This window comes from Chiloscyllium plagiosum, chromosome 3, assembly GCF_004010195.1.
Source record: "Chiloscyllium plagiosum isolate BGI_BamShark_2017 chromosome 3, ASM401019v2, whole genome shotgun sequence".
In the NCBI taxonomy this organism is placed as follows: domain Eukaryota; kingdom Metazoa; phylum Chordata; class Chondrichthyes; order Orectolobiformes; family Hemiscylliidae; genus Chiloscyllium; species Chiloscyllium plagiosum.
Genome location: NC_057712.1, coordinates 29,458,956 through 29,480,229, shown reverse-complemented (window position 1 = coordinate 29,480,229; position 21,274 = coordinate 29,458,956). Strand labels below are relative to the sequence as shown.

Here is a 21,274-nt window from a genome sequence, read left to right as displayed (position 1 = left end):
ATGATTAACCTCAATGTATTCAATCCATCTGTCTGTCTGATATATCCTTCCCATGGAGTCTATGTTCAATCAAATTAACTTATGTGAATCAGAGAGTTTAGGCTGCCAACGAGAGAACAGAGAGAGAGAGCATTTGTTTCAACTTTAAGAATGTTTAGCACAAATATGACCTATAAATCGTCATGAGAGAATCTCAACTGAGAAATTAAAGCCATAATTGTAAGAAATCTGAAATTAAAACAGAAAGGAATGTTACCCAAAATGCTCATGAATGCTTTCCATTAAGCTGCTGACTGTATTTATTGTGTATCTTCAACATTTTTTGCATTGTTGCAGGTTTCATTTTAATTTTTTTTAAAATATATTAATTTGGACCCAAATAAATAAACAAAAAGCATAGTGCTTGCTCAGATAAACTCCAGCAATAACATTTTGCAGCTTTTTTTGCTAATGAAGAGATTTTATTTTCCCTGACTGGGCCTGCATTTATTCCCTGTCCCTAATTGTCCCTAGGCTAGAAGTTGAATATCAATGAAAACTTTCACAAAACATTCAATGGACAGCTGGCACATCAATCTTTTATTCCACGCATCAGTTCACATAATGTGAGAATATATTTAATATTGCCACCTTCACAGTATCACAAAAAGCTAAGAATCCTGTTTTGATGTAGCAAGGGACATTGCAGCAGGGCAACAGTTAAGACCTATCACACATCTATACATGAATCAGACTTTGCCCTAATTTTCGCTCCAGTACACCTTCTTTATAGAGTCTTTACATAATGACCCAAATCTTCCTCACAGAAGGATCTTCAGAGACAGGATGCACGAAAAAAGATTTGTGCCCAGATCATGTGGAAGTCCTAATAAGTGAACCTATGTGTATTTTGCCAGGGAAGTTCAGACATTCAATGGGCAATTCTGGGTTCCCTGGGACACTCCACAAATGTTTCTGACCCTAAACTAAAGTTGGAGACTTCAAAACATTGCACAATATTTACATTGATACTTACCAAGGAAACGTTAGATAGGTTAAAACCTAATCTATCACTAGCATAACTGCAAATCAAAACTCATGAGACTCAACTACCCATATGATCAGACCTAACTACCTCTCCTCAACTACCCAAATATCCCCCATGATCCAGACTGACTATCCCCTGACCCAACTAGCCCCATTCCCTGACCAGACCAAACTATTCCCTCAACTAAACTCCTTCATGATTGGACATGACTACTCCTGTAGCTCAACTACCAACCTGCACCTGACAACACCCCCCTCAACTTGACCCAAACACCTGTCACGTAGATCCACTACCTGAACTGACACCACCTAATTACCCAACTACCTACTCATCCATCTCTTCATTCCAGGCACACTCTTTCCCTCCCTAATTCACCCACCTTCAGTCTTATCAGACAGGATGCAACAGCTGGTGCTATAAAAGGGAGCATTGCCCTATCTTCCCCCCACTTTATACAGCCCCCAAACAGGATGCTGCACTATCCATTTCTCTGACAGCCAGCATTGGAGTGAAATGTGCAGCAGCCTCTTTGCAGAATCTCTGCCGGCACCAACAGCACACCCAGCTTGTTTAACCTTGCTCAGAAATTTCAGGAGAAAGACACCCACTTGGATAAGGTCAAAGTAAATAGTATCCAATTTGGAAGAAACAAATTTTCAGATAACATGGTAGAGAGTCCAAACATTAAATCTAAATTGCATTTGTATTTTGATAATGATCCTATGGATTAGTTTATAGAATCCCTACAGTGTGGAAGCCATTCAGCCTATCAAATCCACACCAACCCTCCAAAGAACATCCCACCCACATCCATCCCCTATCCTATCCCTGTAACCCTGTGTTTTCAGTATGGCTAATCCATCTAGTCTGCATACCCCTGACCGTCTTGGGTCAATTAGTATTACCAATCCACCTAACCTGCACATGTTTGGACTGTGGGAGGAAACTGGAGCATCTGGAGGAAGCGCACACAGACATTGGGAGAATGTACACAGTCACCCAAGGGTGGAATCGAACTTGAGTCCCTGTCACTGTGAGGCAGAAGTGCTAACTGCTGAGCCACTGTGCTGTCCCAAACCTTCCACTTAGAGACTACATGGCAGAGGCAATTATGCAGATTATAGAAAATGATGGTGAAGCCTTTCAAAGAGAATGAAACAAAATAAGTGGAAGTATTATCACAAGTACAAAATCAGAACATATGCTGAAAAATAGATTGGTCTCTGTTTGATCTTTCTGAAGACCAATTCTGAACATGTTTTTAACTTTTAATGTTCATTTTTGAAGTGCCTATGACCAGTTAATTGCTGGGGCTAAAACCTATTTTACAAGTTAGTTAATTAATGCTGAAGAAATCCTTTATTTATGTGAAGTTAATGAAAATAATTTTGATAAATTTTATGGGGCAAGAGAAGAGGCAGACAATATTTGCACAACACTGACATTGCAAATTAATAACAATGGTGCATTTTATCTGTGTTTATGTTCTTGTATTGCAAACAGAAGAAAATATTTCCTCTAATTAAATATCAAAAGTGACACTGCCTTTACTCCCTGTTGTGCCCTCTGCACCCAAACCACTAACATCAATCCCACTTTCTAACAGCTCAGGATGAACTACATTGTTTACAAACTATGTCATATTTGATACCAAGAAACTCATTCAATCATATATCTGCAGCATCATTGGGAAAGCCTATAACACCTTATTAATGTCACATGCTTCAGTTCATCTGCTCTGAAACCCTGTTCCATGCCTTAGTATTCACTAACCTTGATTTTTTTACTGCATTCCTGACTAGCCTTCCACTTTTGACCCTCAGTGAACCTGACACTCTGCTGCCCATATCCAAACACCCACAAAGTCCTGTTCATCTATCACTCTAGTACTCATTGTCAACCACTGGCTCCCAGTTCAGTGCCACTTCAACTTAACAAATCTCTTCCATAATTTCAAATCCCTCCATAACCTTGGCCCTCACCACCTCTCTAATCTGTTTCAGCTCTGCTAGCCTCCAAAATACGTACTCTTCTCGAATTCCAGCCTCTCATCCATGATTTACTTTTATCCATCCATTCTCCCAACAATGCCAGCTGTCCTTGCAGCTGCCTCAATTCTAAGGTCTGAAATACCCTCCATAAAAGTTTGCATACTCGGCCCACCTTCCTATAATATCTCCTGACAAGGCTGGGTCTCTGTTTTTGAATAATGCCCCAAGAAGTATCTTGAGATGTTTTATTGTAGAGTTTTAGATTACACAGGTAGCGGATGCAGAGGGATCTAGGTGTGCTGGTGCATGAATCACAAAATGATAGAATACAGGTACAGTAAGTAATTAGAAAAACTAACAGAATGTTATCATTTATAATGAGGGGAATAGAACATAAAAGTAGGGAGGTTGTGCTTCAGTTCAGGGCACTGGTGAGACCACAATTGATGTAGTGTACACCATCTTACTTAAGGAAAGACATAACCGAGTTGGAGGCTGTTCAGACTTGTAGCTGGAATAGGGAAGCTGAATTCATAGAAATAGTTAGACATGGTAGGCTTGCATTTGTGAGTTTAATGATTAAGAAGTGCCTTGATTGAAACATAAGTTCCTGAGGGCTCTTGACAAGCTAAATCTGGAGAGTCAGGGGACACCCATTTAAAACAGATATGATGTAAAATTATTTTCTTTCAAAGGGTCCTGAGTCTTTGGAACAGACGAGATGGTTGGAGCAGAGTCCTTGAATATTTTTAAGGCACAGGTAGAAAGATTATTGTTAAGCAAGGGGTTAACAGGTTAACATGGGGTAGGCAGAAAGGTGGATGAGGATAAAAATCAGACTACCCAATGGTTGTAATGAATGCTGAGGGAGACTGGAGTGCCTGGATGACCCATTCCTAGCTCATGTTCATGTGTTAATACATTAAAAGTACTTTATAAATACAAGATGATGTTATGTTGAAATAAAGTTTAGTTTAACAATCTCTGTGTTCAATATGTGTCCCTTCAAATCAATCCTAATCCTAGGGAAATAAAAAAAAGACTGGCTGAACTATTTGAATATATCTTTGATGTATAGTAACTTGCAACTACAAGTGATTTGGAAGAAGAATTTGCATTAATAGGGTGCCTTTCATGTTGTCTGTTTGCTCAAAAGAGCTTTATAGTTAATGAGTTCCTTTTGAAAATATAGGCATTCTCATTTTTAAGGAAGACATAGCAGCCAATTTACTCATTGCTTCAAGAAAATAATGGGGTCACTGACCTCTTCATCTATCCAAAAAGCATTGGTTGGGGATGAATGCTTGCCATGAAAGCATTCTTTCTCCCCCAGTAGTGACATGTGAACATTTCATAATCTCGAAGGAAAGTCAGCAGGGCTAACGAGATGGCACACCTTCAATACTGTGTTGAAGTGCTAACCTAAGACTCTGGGAGGGTACTTGAACCCATAACCTTAGGGATCAGCGAAAAGAATGTTGCTTCTCAGCCAAGCTGACAGCCATACAAAGGAGGAAAAAGGTTGTAATTTTGACTCGCAGTTACAATTTAACTGTTGACTAAAACCTCCAAAATGAATATTAACCAGAAAGGACTACACAAGCAAAAGAATTGAAAGCCATAAATGCAGCTTCCAATGAGAGTACTACAGAGGAAAATAGACCAAGGTAAATTCACACTGCTATCCTAATGTCTAAAGCAATTGATACTCCCTGCTGGAAATCTACTGGAGTTTGCCCACCTATTGTCGAATACACCTGATTATCATTCCATTGGAAATAATGGATGGAGAATCAGAATATTCTACAAAAAGTGGATGATTCATTCCATGAGATTAGATTACAGGTTGTGAGGATGAAAATTACGTCATTGTGTTTGTTCTGAACAATAACCACCTCTCTTGCTTTCCCTGTCTCCCCCACACTGGCAAACAATGAATTATGTACTGCCTCCATCTCTGAAATGCCAAATGATGATCAGAAAAAATAACTGTTGACTGGTGAGTAATGAGATAACTGAGTTTTAATATACTGTCAGTTTATAGGAACAGTACTGACACTTTTAGCTGGAGAGGTGCATTCAATAGTTATAACTCTCCATAGCAACAGCCACACACCTCACAAGTGATGAATTATCCATTTGTGGTAGATTTTAAAATCCTTAAGAAAGACATTTGGTTTGTTCACTCTGAAATAATAAATTAATCTTTTCCACACATGGAGTCCATTTAAAATTCTCTCTTAGGTAATGGTTGGCAATTTATTGCTTGTCTAGCTATAACTAAACAACTTGCTAAACATTTCAGAAAGCAATGAAGTCAATCGACTTGTGTGGAATTGGACTCACATATTCCATTGAATATGCAACAGAGAAATGGGCCATTTCTAGAACTATAGAACTAACCAGTCTCTGTCAATATTTATTCTGCACTAAAGTATGCTGACATTCTTCCTCATCTAACTTTGTCAACAAAGCCTCTGTCCCCTTCTATCTCATATGCTTGCCTAAGTTCCTCTTAAATACATCTACAGCATATACTATTTGTCTCAACTACTCTCTGGGATAATGATTTACACATTCTCTGGGTAACGATTTTTCTTCAGAGCTCCCAGATGGATTCCTTGGTGACTAACTAATATTAAATGGTTCTAGTTTTTCCCTTCCACCCAAGTACAAACATGTTTGCTGTGTCTGCTCCATCAAAATATTTCATAATTTTGAAGACCTCTATTAGATCACCCCTCAGCACTCTCTTCTCAAAGCCACCCTGTTCAACCTTTATTAACAGGATTAATCTTGCAATTCTGATCTCATCTCTACCCAACGGCACTGTAGGAGTACTGTACATGACAGAGATTGCAACTGCTCAAGAAACTGCTCATCACCATCTTCGGAAGAGCAAGTAGTCATGGGTGATAAATATTGGACTTATCAACAATGCCCACATATCATGAATAAAAAATACTTTTCTTGCATCATCCTGTATCTCAATATGTTTTTGGTAATATACCGAGCAGAAATTCAGTACTGTGAGTGTAGCCAAATCTAGATTTGACACAAATTTAATATAACACCTCCACATTCCAGTTTCATCATTTGAGAAGTAAACCACAATGTGTGGTTTACTTTTGTTATGACCTGATTAATCTGCATCACAATTTGTACTCACAAATTCCACTGTTTCACCAACCCATGTAGATTTTTAACTTACAGGAAGGCCAGGACAGATGTTAACAAGAAGTTTCCATCCCTGGGGATGGGGATAAATGCCATTCTCCTTGGATAAGCCACTGATTAAAGTGTTCAGCCTGGGCCAAGCAGAGTCTTCTTCTTGACCATGACCCAGATTTCTGGAGATTGGTGAGGCTCCAATGTAGTTGTATGCAGCTGAACTCTTTCAAACTGTGGATCAGGCTGCAATTGCCCTTTGAGGTTGTTCAACTTATTCAGGTTCGATCAGTTAGACGTCTTCAATTGCTCTTTGTGATTGTTCAACTTCTTCAGATTCTTGATCACATATCCATGAAAGGTTGCAATTCTCTCAGTGACATTCATTATTCTGTTTTAGAAGACAGAAGTTTGAACATTTCCACCAATTCAGTGAAATCCATGATTTCCTTTATGTCAACAATGATAAACAACTCTTTTCTGTCAATGTTAGTGAATCCACTGGATTGTTTCAACTATTTGTATTCTGTTGAATCCCATGAAGTGTTCCACTTGTTGCCCCTTTTCTGGTGGGTCAATAACAGTTTGTTGCTGACCCAGTGTTGGCCTGCTGTTCTTTCTAAACAAGCTGTTCTCTGGGAAGTTGTTGGTCTATAACTCTTCTGATGAGATCCATCTCAAGACATATGAGCTGCTTCAAAAGTGAATTGGGTTGATTGTGAATAATATACACATTTTCAACTCTCTTATGTGTATTGCAATGTAGAGTAACTTGTGCATCTGACGGTGATTCTACATCTTCCATTGTAGGCTCCAATTTCAGTTTTTTCAGCTATGGAAAATTGGTATAATAGCATAGTGACATCTAACACCTGTTTCAAGCACAAAATCACTAGGATGTCTATTGAAGTAAAGAGGTTCAGTTGCTTCTAGATTACAGAGTACAGAATGCCCTGAGTATCCCCTCTAAGGGAGAAATCCCATCATATGCAGATATCTTTCCTAAAGGTGGTGGGCATTCTACTGTGTAGACTACTTTATGTGTGTCCAGAAATGAGGATAAACTGAGGACTGCAGATGCTGGAAATCAGAGTCAAAAAGTTTGGTGCTGGAGAAAGTACAGCAAGTCAGGCAGCATCCAAGGAGCAGGAGAGTCAACATTTCGGGCATAAGCACTTCACAAGGTCTTATGCCTGAAATGTCAATTCTCCTGTCGCAATTAAGGCTTCTACTGTTCTGAAACTTTGTCATATTTCCATGCATCTTCTGGAAGTGACCCACATTTTTGCAAATGTAGAGTTTCTTAAAGATGTCTCACCATTTTCTGCATCTGTGAACCCTTATTTGTTATTACGATGCTTTATTTTTAACCAGGTATTTGGTTTATTATCTTTGTTGGCTTGTCTGATGCCACCTGAATTTAGCGTAGCTCTTTGCTTCTCCAGATTTGTCTGTAAGACTCTTCAGTTTCTGCTTCTGTCATTTGGAAAATGCTGGAATCCATTATTAGGTTAGGTGATTGTACAATTGTTAATAGCGACATGACATTTCAAGCATCATAATACAGTCAACCAGAGCCAGCGTTGCTTTAAGAAAGGGAAATCGTGTTCGACAAATTCATTAAAAGTAACAAGTAGACCACAGACTGCTGTGGTATAGAGAGTTAAAAATCACACAACACCAGGTTATAGTCCAACAGGTTTAATTGGAAGCACTAGCTTTCAGAGCGACACTCCTTCATCAGGTGAAGGAAAGCTAGTGTGCTTCCAATTAAACCTGTTGGACTATAACCTGATGTTGTGTGATTTTTAACTTTGTACACCTCAGTCCAACACCGGCATCTCCGAATCGTGGTATAGAGAGAGTTAGATAGCTCATGCATGATATACAAAAGGAGTTTCAAAGTAGGGAATTCCTGCTATGACTTTACAAGCCAATCATGAAACCACTTACAGTAGTCTCCTTATGTAGAAAGGAACATACTGGTATTGAAGGTTTATTGGGTATATTTCTGGGATAAAGGGATTTCAGAAAAACTTGAGAAGGTTGGACCTGTTTGAATTTAGAAGAATAAAAGGTGATCTTATTGAAGCAAACAGGATTCAGTGGGGACTTGGCAAAGTATCCACTGAGAGGACGTAAAATGACCTTCTGCTGTCAAAAATTTAGCTTTCGAAATTTACTTTAGGTAACTGAACACTGGAACTCCAGAAAATGACATGATCATATGATGGATGCAGGCATGGAAGCCTCTTAAATTAAGAAGAACTTCTGCAAGAGTCTATGATCTCCAATCTGCTCATGTCTCAATCATAGTGAAATTAACTTCAACATCACAGAAAGGGCTGAAGCACATTTAAGTGCATTTTCCTTTGGTTTCTGGCATTTGCAAAACAAAAAAATAATGTGACTGCACACACACTCCCTTTTCTCCAACATTAGTCAACAGAAGAAATTATAACCTTTATACTCTGTGATGTGTTTTTCCACTGCCACTGAATAACAGCATAAAATGAAAAAGGAAAATGACTGTGAAGGAATTATTGTTTGCCAAACTAGACAATAAATGACAAAAGCACATAAACAAGTTTAAACATTCAATTTAAGAAACTTGTTATTTTACATTCCAACAATGACTACACTTCAAAAGTACTTCATTGACTGTAAAGTGTTTTAAGACATCTGGTGATTATGACACATGACATATAAATGTAAGTCTTTCTCCAAATTTGCATGAGGATGTAGTTGCCTTGGCACACAACATTGTAGCAACAATATTTTAAATGGAATGCCCTTTCATTTCACAAATGCTCAATGCTGCTGATTGCAAATGTAGTCTGTCATTAAAAGGCTCAATCTTAGACTCTGATAACCTTGTTCATATGTGCGACTCTAATATGTTAAAGATATTGTAATCGTCCACACAAAGAACTTATCCTGAAAGGATTGAACAAATAGTTAGCTTTGGTTCTCTGACTTAAGAGAATTTCGCTATAAACTTTGTAATAAAATAGCCAGCATAACTTCAACAAAATTCAAAAAGCCATCAAGAGGTTTATCTTGCTGGTGAATTTGTAAATGACTACACACGTAAACCATCTTGCAGTTAATGAGTCCCAGATCTAATTAGTTCTGAGAAATTCATGTATGGAATAATTAGAATATGTTAATGGCACTTTTGCTGATCAGCCTGATTTCTACCACCGAACAGCAATGTCTCCATCATTCCCACAACTAGGTTGGGTTCACTCTGCAGCTTTTCTTCATAATTATTTTATAAGAAGCAAATCTGCACTATCACCATTTAAATGCAAATACCCCTGAAAGGTAAAATTGTAAATCTTGGATAATGTCTTTACCACATGCAATTTATATCTGAGAGAAGCAGTCAACTGGAGCAATGTTACAGCTTATCTTATCAAAGTGGAATTCAAGTCATTATACACAGCCTTTATTTGCTTTGAACCTTGCCATGGTGTGGATACATGTATTACTTTACACATCTTAATGGATAACCTTGTTTTAGTGACAGTAATTGGACACATTACATGTATCATCTTTGTAAAAGATGGCCGGAAGAAAACGTACTACTGAAATGCTTTATATCAAGCAGGAAACATTGATTGATAATCCCCATTTTGCAACATAACAGTGTAATTTATCCAGGTAACTGTCTGACAATAATTTAAATTTAATGTGTTCTATACCTTGAAGGCACTCTCACTTAACTGAAGGAGAACATGGAAAAAATGCCAGGAAGGACTAAGTAATCCTTAGTAATTATCTACAAGTTGTTCAGAATGGGGGAGCAACATATCTATATAAAATCTCCAACTCCAACCAACCAGTAGCTTCATCCACCAGCTATGTTCTATGGAGGTTACTTGTCCAAATTACTTTATCAAACAGGCTGATGCAATAGATATTTTGAATCAGCGTGATCAGAGATGTTATTACTCATCTCGGGAGCAGGCAGCACTTCAACCCAGGTTTCCTGGCTCAGAGATAGTGATCCTATCATGGTTCCATAAGATCCCGTCTTTACAGCGCTAAGTTTACAGACTAGAAAGTCCCACATTCAATTCTTGGTTAATTGTTACCTGACCTCTGCTCAGCCATTATCCCTGGACTACGATGCAATCAAGGGGCCTGTTCATGATTGCCATCCAGTGGCTGATACTGGGAAACGTTTGTGTGCAGCTGCTGTTTTTAGTGCCCCCATTTGGAGGTACATAGAGCGATCATGACATGAAAATGGGTTAAATCACTTGTGATCCAATTTACACCAGTGATCCTGTGCCACCATCTTGGATAGGTTCCTGTGCCAATGTGCTTGCATACTTTCAGATGGGAGACCAGATGTTATACATGATTTAATATCCTTCGATATATGTAGGACCACCATTGTAACTTTGAGATGCAAATGGCTTACTCACTTGTACCCACAATGAACTGCTCAGCAGTGGGCCTTGTGGGTCCACAAACAAAATTCCAGCTTGCTGCTAACTGCATTCCACATCAACCACCTCAATTTGCTGTCAGCCAGTTTCACATAACATTGCTATATGTCAGGTTTGGGCTTCAAATTGATTAGTATAAATATACAAACTAGAATCAGAAACAGGTCACGTCCAATTGGTTTGTGTTTTGAATCCCATATTCCCGCCAACTCCTGATTCCTTAGATCCCCTTATGTAACAAGAATCTAATTGCCTCCACCTTAAAAATATTCAATGACCCCAACACCTTCTGAGGCACAGAGTTCCAAAGTCTCATAGTCCTTGAGAAATAAATTCTCCTCATCTCTGTAATAGAAAGGCAACCAAAGGGCATAGAGCAAAAGTCGGCCATTCAGCCCATCAGGTCTGCTCTGCCAGTCATTGAGATCATGGCAGCTCTGATAATCCTCTATCTCTACCCAAAAACATTGCCGATTAATCTGACCATCTCGTCCTAGAATATACATAATATCCCAGTTTCTATAGCACTGTGCACAAAGAACAAGAACAAAGAACAAAGAACAAAGCAAATTTACAGCCCAAGAACAGGTCCTTTGGCCCTCCAAGCCTGAGCCGATCCAAATGTACTGTCTAAACCTGTTGGTCAATTCCCGAGCATCTGTATCCCTCTACTCCCGCCTACTGATGCATCTGTCCAGGCGCATCTTAAATGAATCTACCATGCCTGCCTCTACCACCTCTGCTGGCAACACGTTCCAAATGCCCACCAACCTCTGTGTGAAGTACTTGCCGCATGTATCCCCCTTAAACTTTCCAACTCTCACCTTGAAAGCGTGACTTCTCATTATTGAATCCTTCACCCTGGGAAAAAGCTTGTTTCTATCCACCCTGTCTATACCCTTCATGATTTTATAAACCTCAATCAGGTCCCCCTTCAATCTCTTTTTTTCTAATGAAAATAAACCTAACTTACTCAATCTTTCTTCATAGCTAGCACCTTCCATACCAGGCAACATCCTCATAAACCTTCTCTGCACTCAACTTTTCCCAAGGCTCTTCCATTCATTGTATAATTCGCTCTAGAATTAGTCTTGCCTAAATGCAGTAAAGAGTTCCCCAAGAGATCCACAATCCTAATAAAAAGAATTCCTCTTCATCTCTAATTTAAATGGGTGACACCTAATTTTGACAATGTCAAGATTACTCAGAATCATATATATTTCAATCGTTCATGTTTCTTGGAGAGTAACACCCTAGAGACTGGCTGGGGTTTCAGGTGTAACCCTTCTTCAGGACCTGAGGAAGAATTACACCCTAAACGTTGACTTCTCCATCTCCTGATACTGCCTGGCTTGCTGTGTTCCTCCAGCCTTCTGCCTGTCTACCTTGGATTCCGGCACCTGCATTTTTGTCTCTTGGAGAGTAACCGCAAACAAGAGACGGTTGTGCACATTTGATTGAAATGGTCCCCTGTAGCTCTCAGACAAGGACAGCAGGTCCGGGTTGATTATGATGATTTGTCGTAAAACAGCAGTACCACAGGAACAAGAAGATTGGCTTAGCCTATGAAGCCATTGTCCAACAGGGTTGGAACTGAAATTATTTTTAAAATAATATGGCAATGTTATTTATCTAACAACAGGATTTCAAAGAATCATAGAATCCCTACAGTGTGGAATCAGGTTTTCTGGCCCATTGAGTCCACACTGACCCTCCTAAGAGCATCCCAGTCAGACCCATTCCCCAACCCAATCCCTGTAACCCTGCATTTCCTATGGCTACCCGTCTAGCCTACACACCCCTGGATACTATGCACGGCCAATCCAGCTAACCTGCATATCTTTGGACTGTGGGAAGAAGCCGGAGCACCGGGAGGAAACCCATGCGCACGCGGGGACAATGTGGAAGCTCCACATAGACAGTCATCCGAGGGTGGAATCAAACTCAGGTCCCGGTGCTAACCGCTGAGTTACCGTGCCTTACAAAACAGATTATAAGACACCTCTGAAGGAATTATCTCCTGTATTATTTGAGTGAATATATTTGCTTTAAACCAATTTTGATAAGTTGGCCTCTTCTTCAGATGACAGTGATCCTATATCACGTAGTTTCTATAGATGTTTGATGCAGAGAAAATACCCAGGCTCTCGCATAGAGAAGATTGCACGTCTCAGACTGGAGCGTTCAGCCATTGTGACATGAAAGCTCAAGACTAGTTATTCTGTATTTCTAAATTTACATAAGTGTGCAACAACTTCTTCCCTTCGGCAGTCCCTCAGGATCAAGGATGACTTAATGATATGCAACGAGGATACACTTCGGGCAAAGGAGTGAAGTCAGAATGTGTTATGGAAGGTTAATTGAAACAATTAGTTCAGCATGTCTTTTTGCTATCTGCCCTCATCATATTGACTGAATCAGAAGATTATGAGCTCATATCCCACATAAAAACAAAATTTCAGCAGCCACTGTACTGTCATACAGAGGGAGCACCGCACTGTCAGAGGTGCCGCTTTTCAATTGAGACGTTAAATCTCTTCTTTCAGATGGAGATAAAAGGTTTGTATGGCAATACTCTGAAGAAGGCTGAGGAGTTCCCTGGTGCCCTAGTCAATATTAATCTCTTGTTCAACGGCTCAGAGTAGGTTATTTATCATAATCACATTGCTGTTTCTAAGATCTTGCCGTTTCTGGGACTTGCACACTCAAATTAGCTGCCAAGTTTTCTAAATTACAGAAGTTATTACACTTCAAAAGTGCCTCCTTGGCTGTAAAGCACTTTGCATCTCCCTGAAGTTACTAGAAGCACAATAAAATTGCAAGGATTTATTTTTCTTTCAGATGGTAAATTAGCATCCGTAGTTACGGCCATTTGGAAAAGGCATCTTAGCTGAAAAATTATTCTGCTGGCTTCAGTTTATCTTTGAAACTGGGCGATCCAACAATAAAATGAGTTCAATTATCTTCAAGGTTGTTATATTTGTAAACCAACCATAACCAACAAGGTTAGCTCATGAATTTTGTACTTTAGTTCTTATGCTAGCCATTCTCCCTGATTGAGGTTATCCCTGTTAAAAAAAAATCATACCTTGTGGCTCTAATTAGTAATGCAGTGAGGCTGGGTTATCTCTGATATAGTCAAAGGGAGAAACTGATTCTTTCGGATACAAATCAGAGTTATACTGCCGCCTACAGACCGGAAGAGGGGTGGGAAATTACTCACCAAAGGAGTTTCTTTCCTTCCATCTCAGTGCACTGCCGAATAAGATGTGGGGGTTATTCTACTGCCTATAAAGAGGTGCAAAGTCACTGAACAAAGGAGGCATTCTCTTTCTGCTTCCTGTATTGCAGAGCAAGATACTAGTACACTATTGCCTGACAAACCGTGCTGCCACAGAAATTCAACCATATACCTGGAGTCTAAGAGAACATTGCCATGGTAACATGATCTCATTCCATGCTACAGAAACTTTTCTCAAACTGTAAATAGAAACCTGATAAAAATATAACATGTACTTTTGGGAATTTTAAATCCCAACATTTAAAATCCGAAAAGTGCTTCGGAGATGCATAACTGACTGCTGAATACCTATAGAGACTGGCTGTGAGGTTAACTCTGAGGGACAGAAAAAAAGGAATAAAGATTATCCGTACTCAGTGAATGGGAACCTTTAAAAAGTGAAGCCGACTAGAATTCTCTTTTTTTTTGCAGACCTCATTTTATGGAAATCACGTTTCTGTTTTGAAAGCTAGTAAAAAAAACTTCAATATCATGTAGTTTAATAATGCATTAGGTGAAAACCATATGGCAATAACATTTCAGTGTCAGTATTTTATCAAGAAGAAATCCACAAAATAGTGGCTCAGATCCCAGATCAATTAAATCCAAATCTGCTTGTTATTTTGCAGAATTTTTTGAGCAAATCAAGAAAGTGAAAATCTGTGTGTTTCAGAAACTGTGCTAATTCTATGAATGAAATGAAAGATCCTTTTTTTCCATTGCGCATCATAATTTTTCAAGGCACTCTCTCTGCAAGCAATGGTTTAGAACTGTTAGCAAATTGACACTAATATTTTACAAAGAAGGCTGGAGCTCTGCACGAATCTGGCTCCTAAAGGTATTTGAACAGAGGCTCATCTTTAATATACTGCACAAATGAATTTGATCTCAAGAAATTCTGCTCCATTCAGCCTGTCATCGTTAAATAACTAGGCTGAGCAGCTGTCTCTCAAGGGCAAAACCAAGTGTCTAACACAGCAGGCTCACAGATTTCCCACTGGAAATGCAACACCCGCCATAATGCTAATTGTAGAAGGAACAAAAAAAAGGTGCAGATCAGAAATGGGTGTTCAGCCCTTACCATAAAAAACTGAGGAACATACTGCTTGTGGACTGGGGATGCCCTGTGCACAATCAGTACCCGGCCATTTGCACTCTATGTGAGCCCATTCTGATATATCATAAAACATACGTGAAGGCAGAGCTGGTGGGAGACAGAACGCAAGAAACTGCTCCCTCCAGTCCCTGCTCTCCAAAACGACCCGTGGAAATTTATCTCCAAACAGAAAGCTTTCCCAGTCGGTCATAGTGAAAATGTAATGCAACAGCAGAAATGCAACCGGTGCTTAATGGAAGTCATTGAGCTACCTAAGCCGGCCTGAGACACTCGACGATTTGCATTCATGTGGCGCCCCTCGGGTGGCAAATCGTCGAGCAGCCTCAGCGACCAGGCAGGGTTTTTATTTTATTCTCCATTTTTCATTTGCTTCCACCGCCCCCCCCCCCCCCCCCCCCCCCCGATGACCATCCTCCCCCCCATTTGGGGCGGGGCTTCTCACTCCAGTATCTCAAGTCTGTGAAATCTCTTGCTATCAATTGCAAAGCCCTGTGCTATCTCTCGGCTAAAGGCCGGGGACACGCAGCTCCCTTCTGTTTTCGCTCTGAGCTGCTGCTTGATGGAAACAAGGACAGAAATAACTTGATGAAACATCATCGTCTGTAATTCAACGGGACCCACGGCCACAGTTCAGACATACGCCGTGTCAGACCGAAATTCACCAACTATTCGGCCAGCCGTAATTTATTCAGTCGCTGTATTTTGTGTTCACTTTCACGGGAATGATTGTTATTCTTCGAGTAATTCTCTCTCTCACACACACACACACAGGTAATTCTCCCAGATGTAATTAAACATCATTTGATTCACTGTATGGGGTTTGCCCCAGTCCCGACCCAGTCACCAATCTCCCGAATATGAATGTCCAGGCGGCCCCCCAGACTGGGACCCAGGAAGCGGCCGATGTCAGCGGGATTTGCAGCGAGAACACTGAGACTCTCGGCTGAGGCGGGGTGGGGGGGGGTTTTGCCTGAAACCGACAACTCCCAGCAAGGGGAAATTGGGGGCCAGCCGACATTCCCACATATCGACACACACACACACACACACAGAACAGGAGGTGGTGTGGCGCAGTGGTAGTGACCCTACCTCTCAGCCAGAAGATCTGGTTTGAATCTCTTACCCTTCCCCCTTTCCCCGAAGATGTATCCCAACACATTCGGTTAAAATAACGAGACACACGCCATCCTGTAATTAACGGGAACTGGGCTGGAGGTTTATCGTTGATACACGGTACAGGACAATGAAGAGGGCAGGCGGCGGTGTGTTATCAGGAGGCCTGTCACTGACTGGGATTCGGGAGCTGTGACCGGGTCTGAGTGTGGGAGACTGTGACAGAACGGGGTGAAGGTGTACGATCTCGGGAGTGGGAGTGGCCTGTGCGGGTTGATGGTGTCAGGACTGGTGTGTTAGATTGGGATCTCCGACAGTGTGTGTAAGGATGTATGGTCAAGGTGGGAGTTCATGCAGAAGGTGCTGACTGTGTGGGATTTGGGTGTGAGTGTAAGAATAGGATCGGTAGGGGCTGAGAGTTAGAATGGGATGAGGTGGTCACCTTGACAACGAATGGGATTGGTAGAGATCTGAGTTTAGGCGGGAGTTCTATTGCTTATGGGATCTGAGTTTGAGGTTAAGAACATTCAGTAATTTGTATCATGGAATCTGCTCCCTTGGATTCTTCCCTTGTGCCCTGCACCTTGCTGTCCTTTCCCAAGCTAATTAACTCCAGGCCTTAGTCCATATTCATTCACCTCCCCCCAATCACCCTTCTAGTGAAATTGAGCTTCCAGCAGAGATCAGCTTCCTACAGCTCCTCAGAGGCACAGACCCTGGCATTAGTCTGAAGCCCTTTTGCCCACTGCTCAGCCTTCCTTCTGCTGGTGGAAGTGGCTGGGTCCCTCAGCCATCACCAGTGTGTGACATCAGCACCATCCAGAGTATGGCTAGTGACCCACACTATTGTGGGAATAAGTGAGAGAATGAGCATAAGAATGAGTGAGACACTCTATGAGTGACTGTCTGTGTTTCTGGTTGAGTGCATTGACACTGCATGTACAGGTGATTGAATGTGTATATACATCCATGTTGAAATGTGGGTGTGTAAAAGTGTTTATGTATCAGTGCTGAAGCAAACATTGTTTCCCATTAACCAATAGCCCAGTGCCTTTGTTCTGTGGGCTGCAGTGGAGACTGACGTGGCACTCCTAACAGTATGTCTCTGTCAGCCACACTAATACCCATAACCTGTCCTATATGGGAAAAAGAATCTAATATCTCCCTGTGGAAAATAAGATTGCCTTGATGAACTTGGACTTGATGTCAGTGTGTTCTTGTGCACTGTGATGTTCTCCCTGACCACCTGCTTTCCCCAAAGCTGAGACTGGCTCCTTTGAGAGGAAGGGTGAGACTGCATGAGAGAGGATGCAGAGGTGATTCACCAAGACATTGGGCTGGAGTGTTTCAGCTATGTCCAAAGACTGGACAGGTTGAGGCTGTTTTCCTTCTGGCAGAGAAGACTGAGGGGAAGTCTGATTCAGGTGTAAAAAATTGAGGAGCTTTGATTGGATAGATAGAAAGAAACTTCTCCCCTCATTAGAGGGATTAGTAATCAGAGGTTATAGATTTAAGGTCAAGGGTAAGAAAGTTAAAGGCGATTTGAAGAAGATTTAATTTTTCATCCAGAGGGTGATAGGTATCTAGAACTTACAGCTTGAAAGGTGTTAGAGGCAGAAACCATCTGATGATTTCTTGAAACACAGTAGCAGACAAGTGCTGGAAAATGTGTCTAGATTGTTGCTTGGTGACTGGTGCCTCTTTTCATGCTATTTAACTGTATGACTATAATGCCAAAGGTTGGCTTTTATTGGCAACAGTTGACAAATTCTGGCAGGAAATAACCAGGAAATCAGAGCTTTCTAAGAATAGTTGTAATACACACTTACAATACGCAATGATGCATGCACATACACACAAAATGACAGACACATATACATTGGTGTGCGCACACACACAAAAAATGATGTACACACAGGTACACACACAATAATCCACAAACACAATGATGCACATAGATACACTATTTTAGGTGCACGCAATAATGGACACAATAATACACACATTGAGACACACCCAATGATGTTTACACAGAAACACAATGATGCACACATATACAATGATGCACACACTCATACAATGATGCACACATATACAGAACGATATATACACACACAATGATGCACCCATATATACAATGCACATGCACACACACACAATGATGCACACATATGTATAATGATGCACTCATATACATAATGATGCACACATATGTACAATGATGCACCCACACACAATGATGCACCCATATATACAATGGTGCACACACACACAATGATGCACACACACAACAATGCATATATATATATATATATACACACATAGACACACAATGATGCACACACATATACAATGATGCACATATACATACAAAGATGCACACATATACAATGATGCACACACAGACATACACAATGATGCACACATATATAATGTTGTACACTTGTATACAATGCTACACACACACAAAATGATGCACCCATATATACAATGGTACACATACACAATGATGCGCCCATATATACAATGAGGCACACACACAATGATGCACCCATATTTACATGGTGCACGCACACACACATACAATGATGCACACATACACACAATGATGCACACACACAAAATGACGCACCCATATATACAATGGTGCACACATATGCAAAGATGCACCCATATATACAATGGTATACACACACACACACAATGATGCATATATATATAGTGATGAACACACACACACTTCATACACACATACAATGATGCACACACACAATGATGCATGCATATATACAATGATGCATGCACACACAATGATACACACAAACAATGATGTGCCCATATTTACAATGGTGCACACACACATAATGATGCACCCATATTTACAATGGTGCACACACACAATGATGTGCCCATATTTACAATGGTGCACACGAACACAATGATGCACACATATATACAATGATGCACACATACACACAACACACACAAAATGATGCACCCAAATATACAATGGTGTACACATACACAATGATGCACACATATATACAATGATGCACACATACACACAATGATGCACACATATATACAATGGTACACATACACACAACACACACAAAATGATGCACCCAGATATACAATGGTGCGCACACACACACAATGTTGCACACATATATACAATGGTGCACACACACAAAATGATGCACACATATATACAATGGTGCACACATACACACACACAATGATGCACACATATATACAATGGTGCACACACACACACACAATGTTGCACACATATATACAATGGTGCATACACACACACACACAATGATGCACACATATATACAATGGTGCACACACACAATGTTGCACACATATATACAATGGTGCACACACACACAAAATGATGCATACGTATATACAATGGTGCATACACACACAATGATGCACACATATATACAATGGTACACACACACAATGTTGCACACATATATACAATGGTGCATACACACAATGATGCACACATATATACAATGGTGCACACACACACAAAATGATGCACACATATATACAATGGTGCACACACACACACAATGGTGCACACACACAATGTTGCACACATATATACAATGATGCACACACACACACACACGCAAAGAATGACGGTCACCTGCCAAACTGGAATGGATTAGCTGCACGTCATTCACACAGACTTGTGTGTGTAAAAGTGGGCACGGAACTCGGTGCAGGAATATCTCCCGCCTGGGAAACAGGAAGCAACAAGTGTTTAGCAGACACTGGAGCAGCTTATCCCAATGTCTGATTCAAGCCGGTTTCAATCCGGTTCTCGTTAAAATTCTCCTCTGCGCTGATTCCCCTGTAAGAAAGATCAGGTCTGCCTGCGCTGGCACACATCTGATCTGTAATACACCAGAACATTGAGGCAGGTGAATCTCTGTAAGCACGGCTCTGATTGCGTTGTGCACCCTGTATAATATTACCATTGCAGCCCGCGGTTTGCCTCCTGGCACTGCGAAGCTGATTCTCGCCTTTCCTCCTGGCTATCTCAGGAGCAGAGAGAGAGAGAGAGAGACGATCCGCCTCTCTCCACTCTAATCAGGCAGTCGGGGAGCTGCTCTGTATTTTGAAAAGCAGGGTAATCTCAGATACAGCCCTGTTCTGTTGGCTTGGGTTGGCGAGTAGGTGTAATCGGAAGTACCGAAACTTAACGCAATTGGCGCAGATCAACCGAGATCCCCTGCCCATCTCTCCCAAAGGCGAAATGGAATCAATCGCACTACGTTTCGGGACTCCCTGACAAGCATCCAAACAAGATTTACAGCATCGCTAACTGCTCAGGAAACCTTCCTCACAAGGACAACATATAGTAGCAGGCCAGTAACGCACCTGCATAACTTTCTAAGCACAGGCTGTGCAGGTTAAAAAAAAACAGTAACTTTCCATCAATATCACATCGGCCATTTCCATGGACGCTCAGTATTGATCCCCGCGCACTGGGGCTCGCTGTCAGTGAGGAGCCGAGGGTAAGATTCACTCAGGCTGATAGCGGGTAACCGGGGGCTTCCCTCACCCACCCAGAGTGAGGGAGCAAGGGAGAGAGGGAGGGAGAGAGTGAGTGAAGGAGGGATGGAGTGAAGGAGGGAGTGAAGGAGGGAGGGAGGGAGTGAAGGAGGGAGGGTAGGAGTGAGGGAATGAGGGAGGGAGGGTAGGAGTGAGGGAGGACCCGGACAGGCACAGCGAACAAATCATCAGTTCAAATCAGGCAGCTCAGCAGCCAAGTCGAAAGTTGCAGAATCCGTTGTCCCCACACATAGGGGCCGCTGAATGATGCCGAACCCTCCGCTTCATCAACCCACTCTTTATTCATTTCCGGGATTCAATATTCTCAATGTCTCACCACTCCTTCCCCACCACCCCAAATCCAGCTTCTTACCCCATCTCCGCGCTCCTATCATCCCTCTCGCTCAAATCCTCTCCGGCTTCTACCCCTTCTCCCATACTAACCCTTCTCCTCTCTGCAAATCCCTCCCCCCTCCGGTCCCCCTCTCCCACACCGACCTCACTCCTTAACTTCAAACTTTTCCCCCCTCCCACCCACTC

At 41.3% G+C, this 21,274-nt stretch overlaps 1 protein-coding gene across 1 annotated transcript in view; it reads right to left on the bottom strand.

Annotated features, from left to right (window-relative positions):
• LOC122548600 (CUB and sushi domain-containing protein 1-like) overlaps positions 1 to 21,274 on the bottom strand; it is a 2,366,391-nt gene that overhangs the window by 2,344,373 nt on the left and 744 nt on the right. The gene's annotated exons all lie outside the window — the stretch shown is intronic.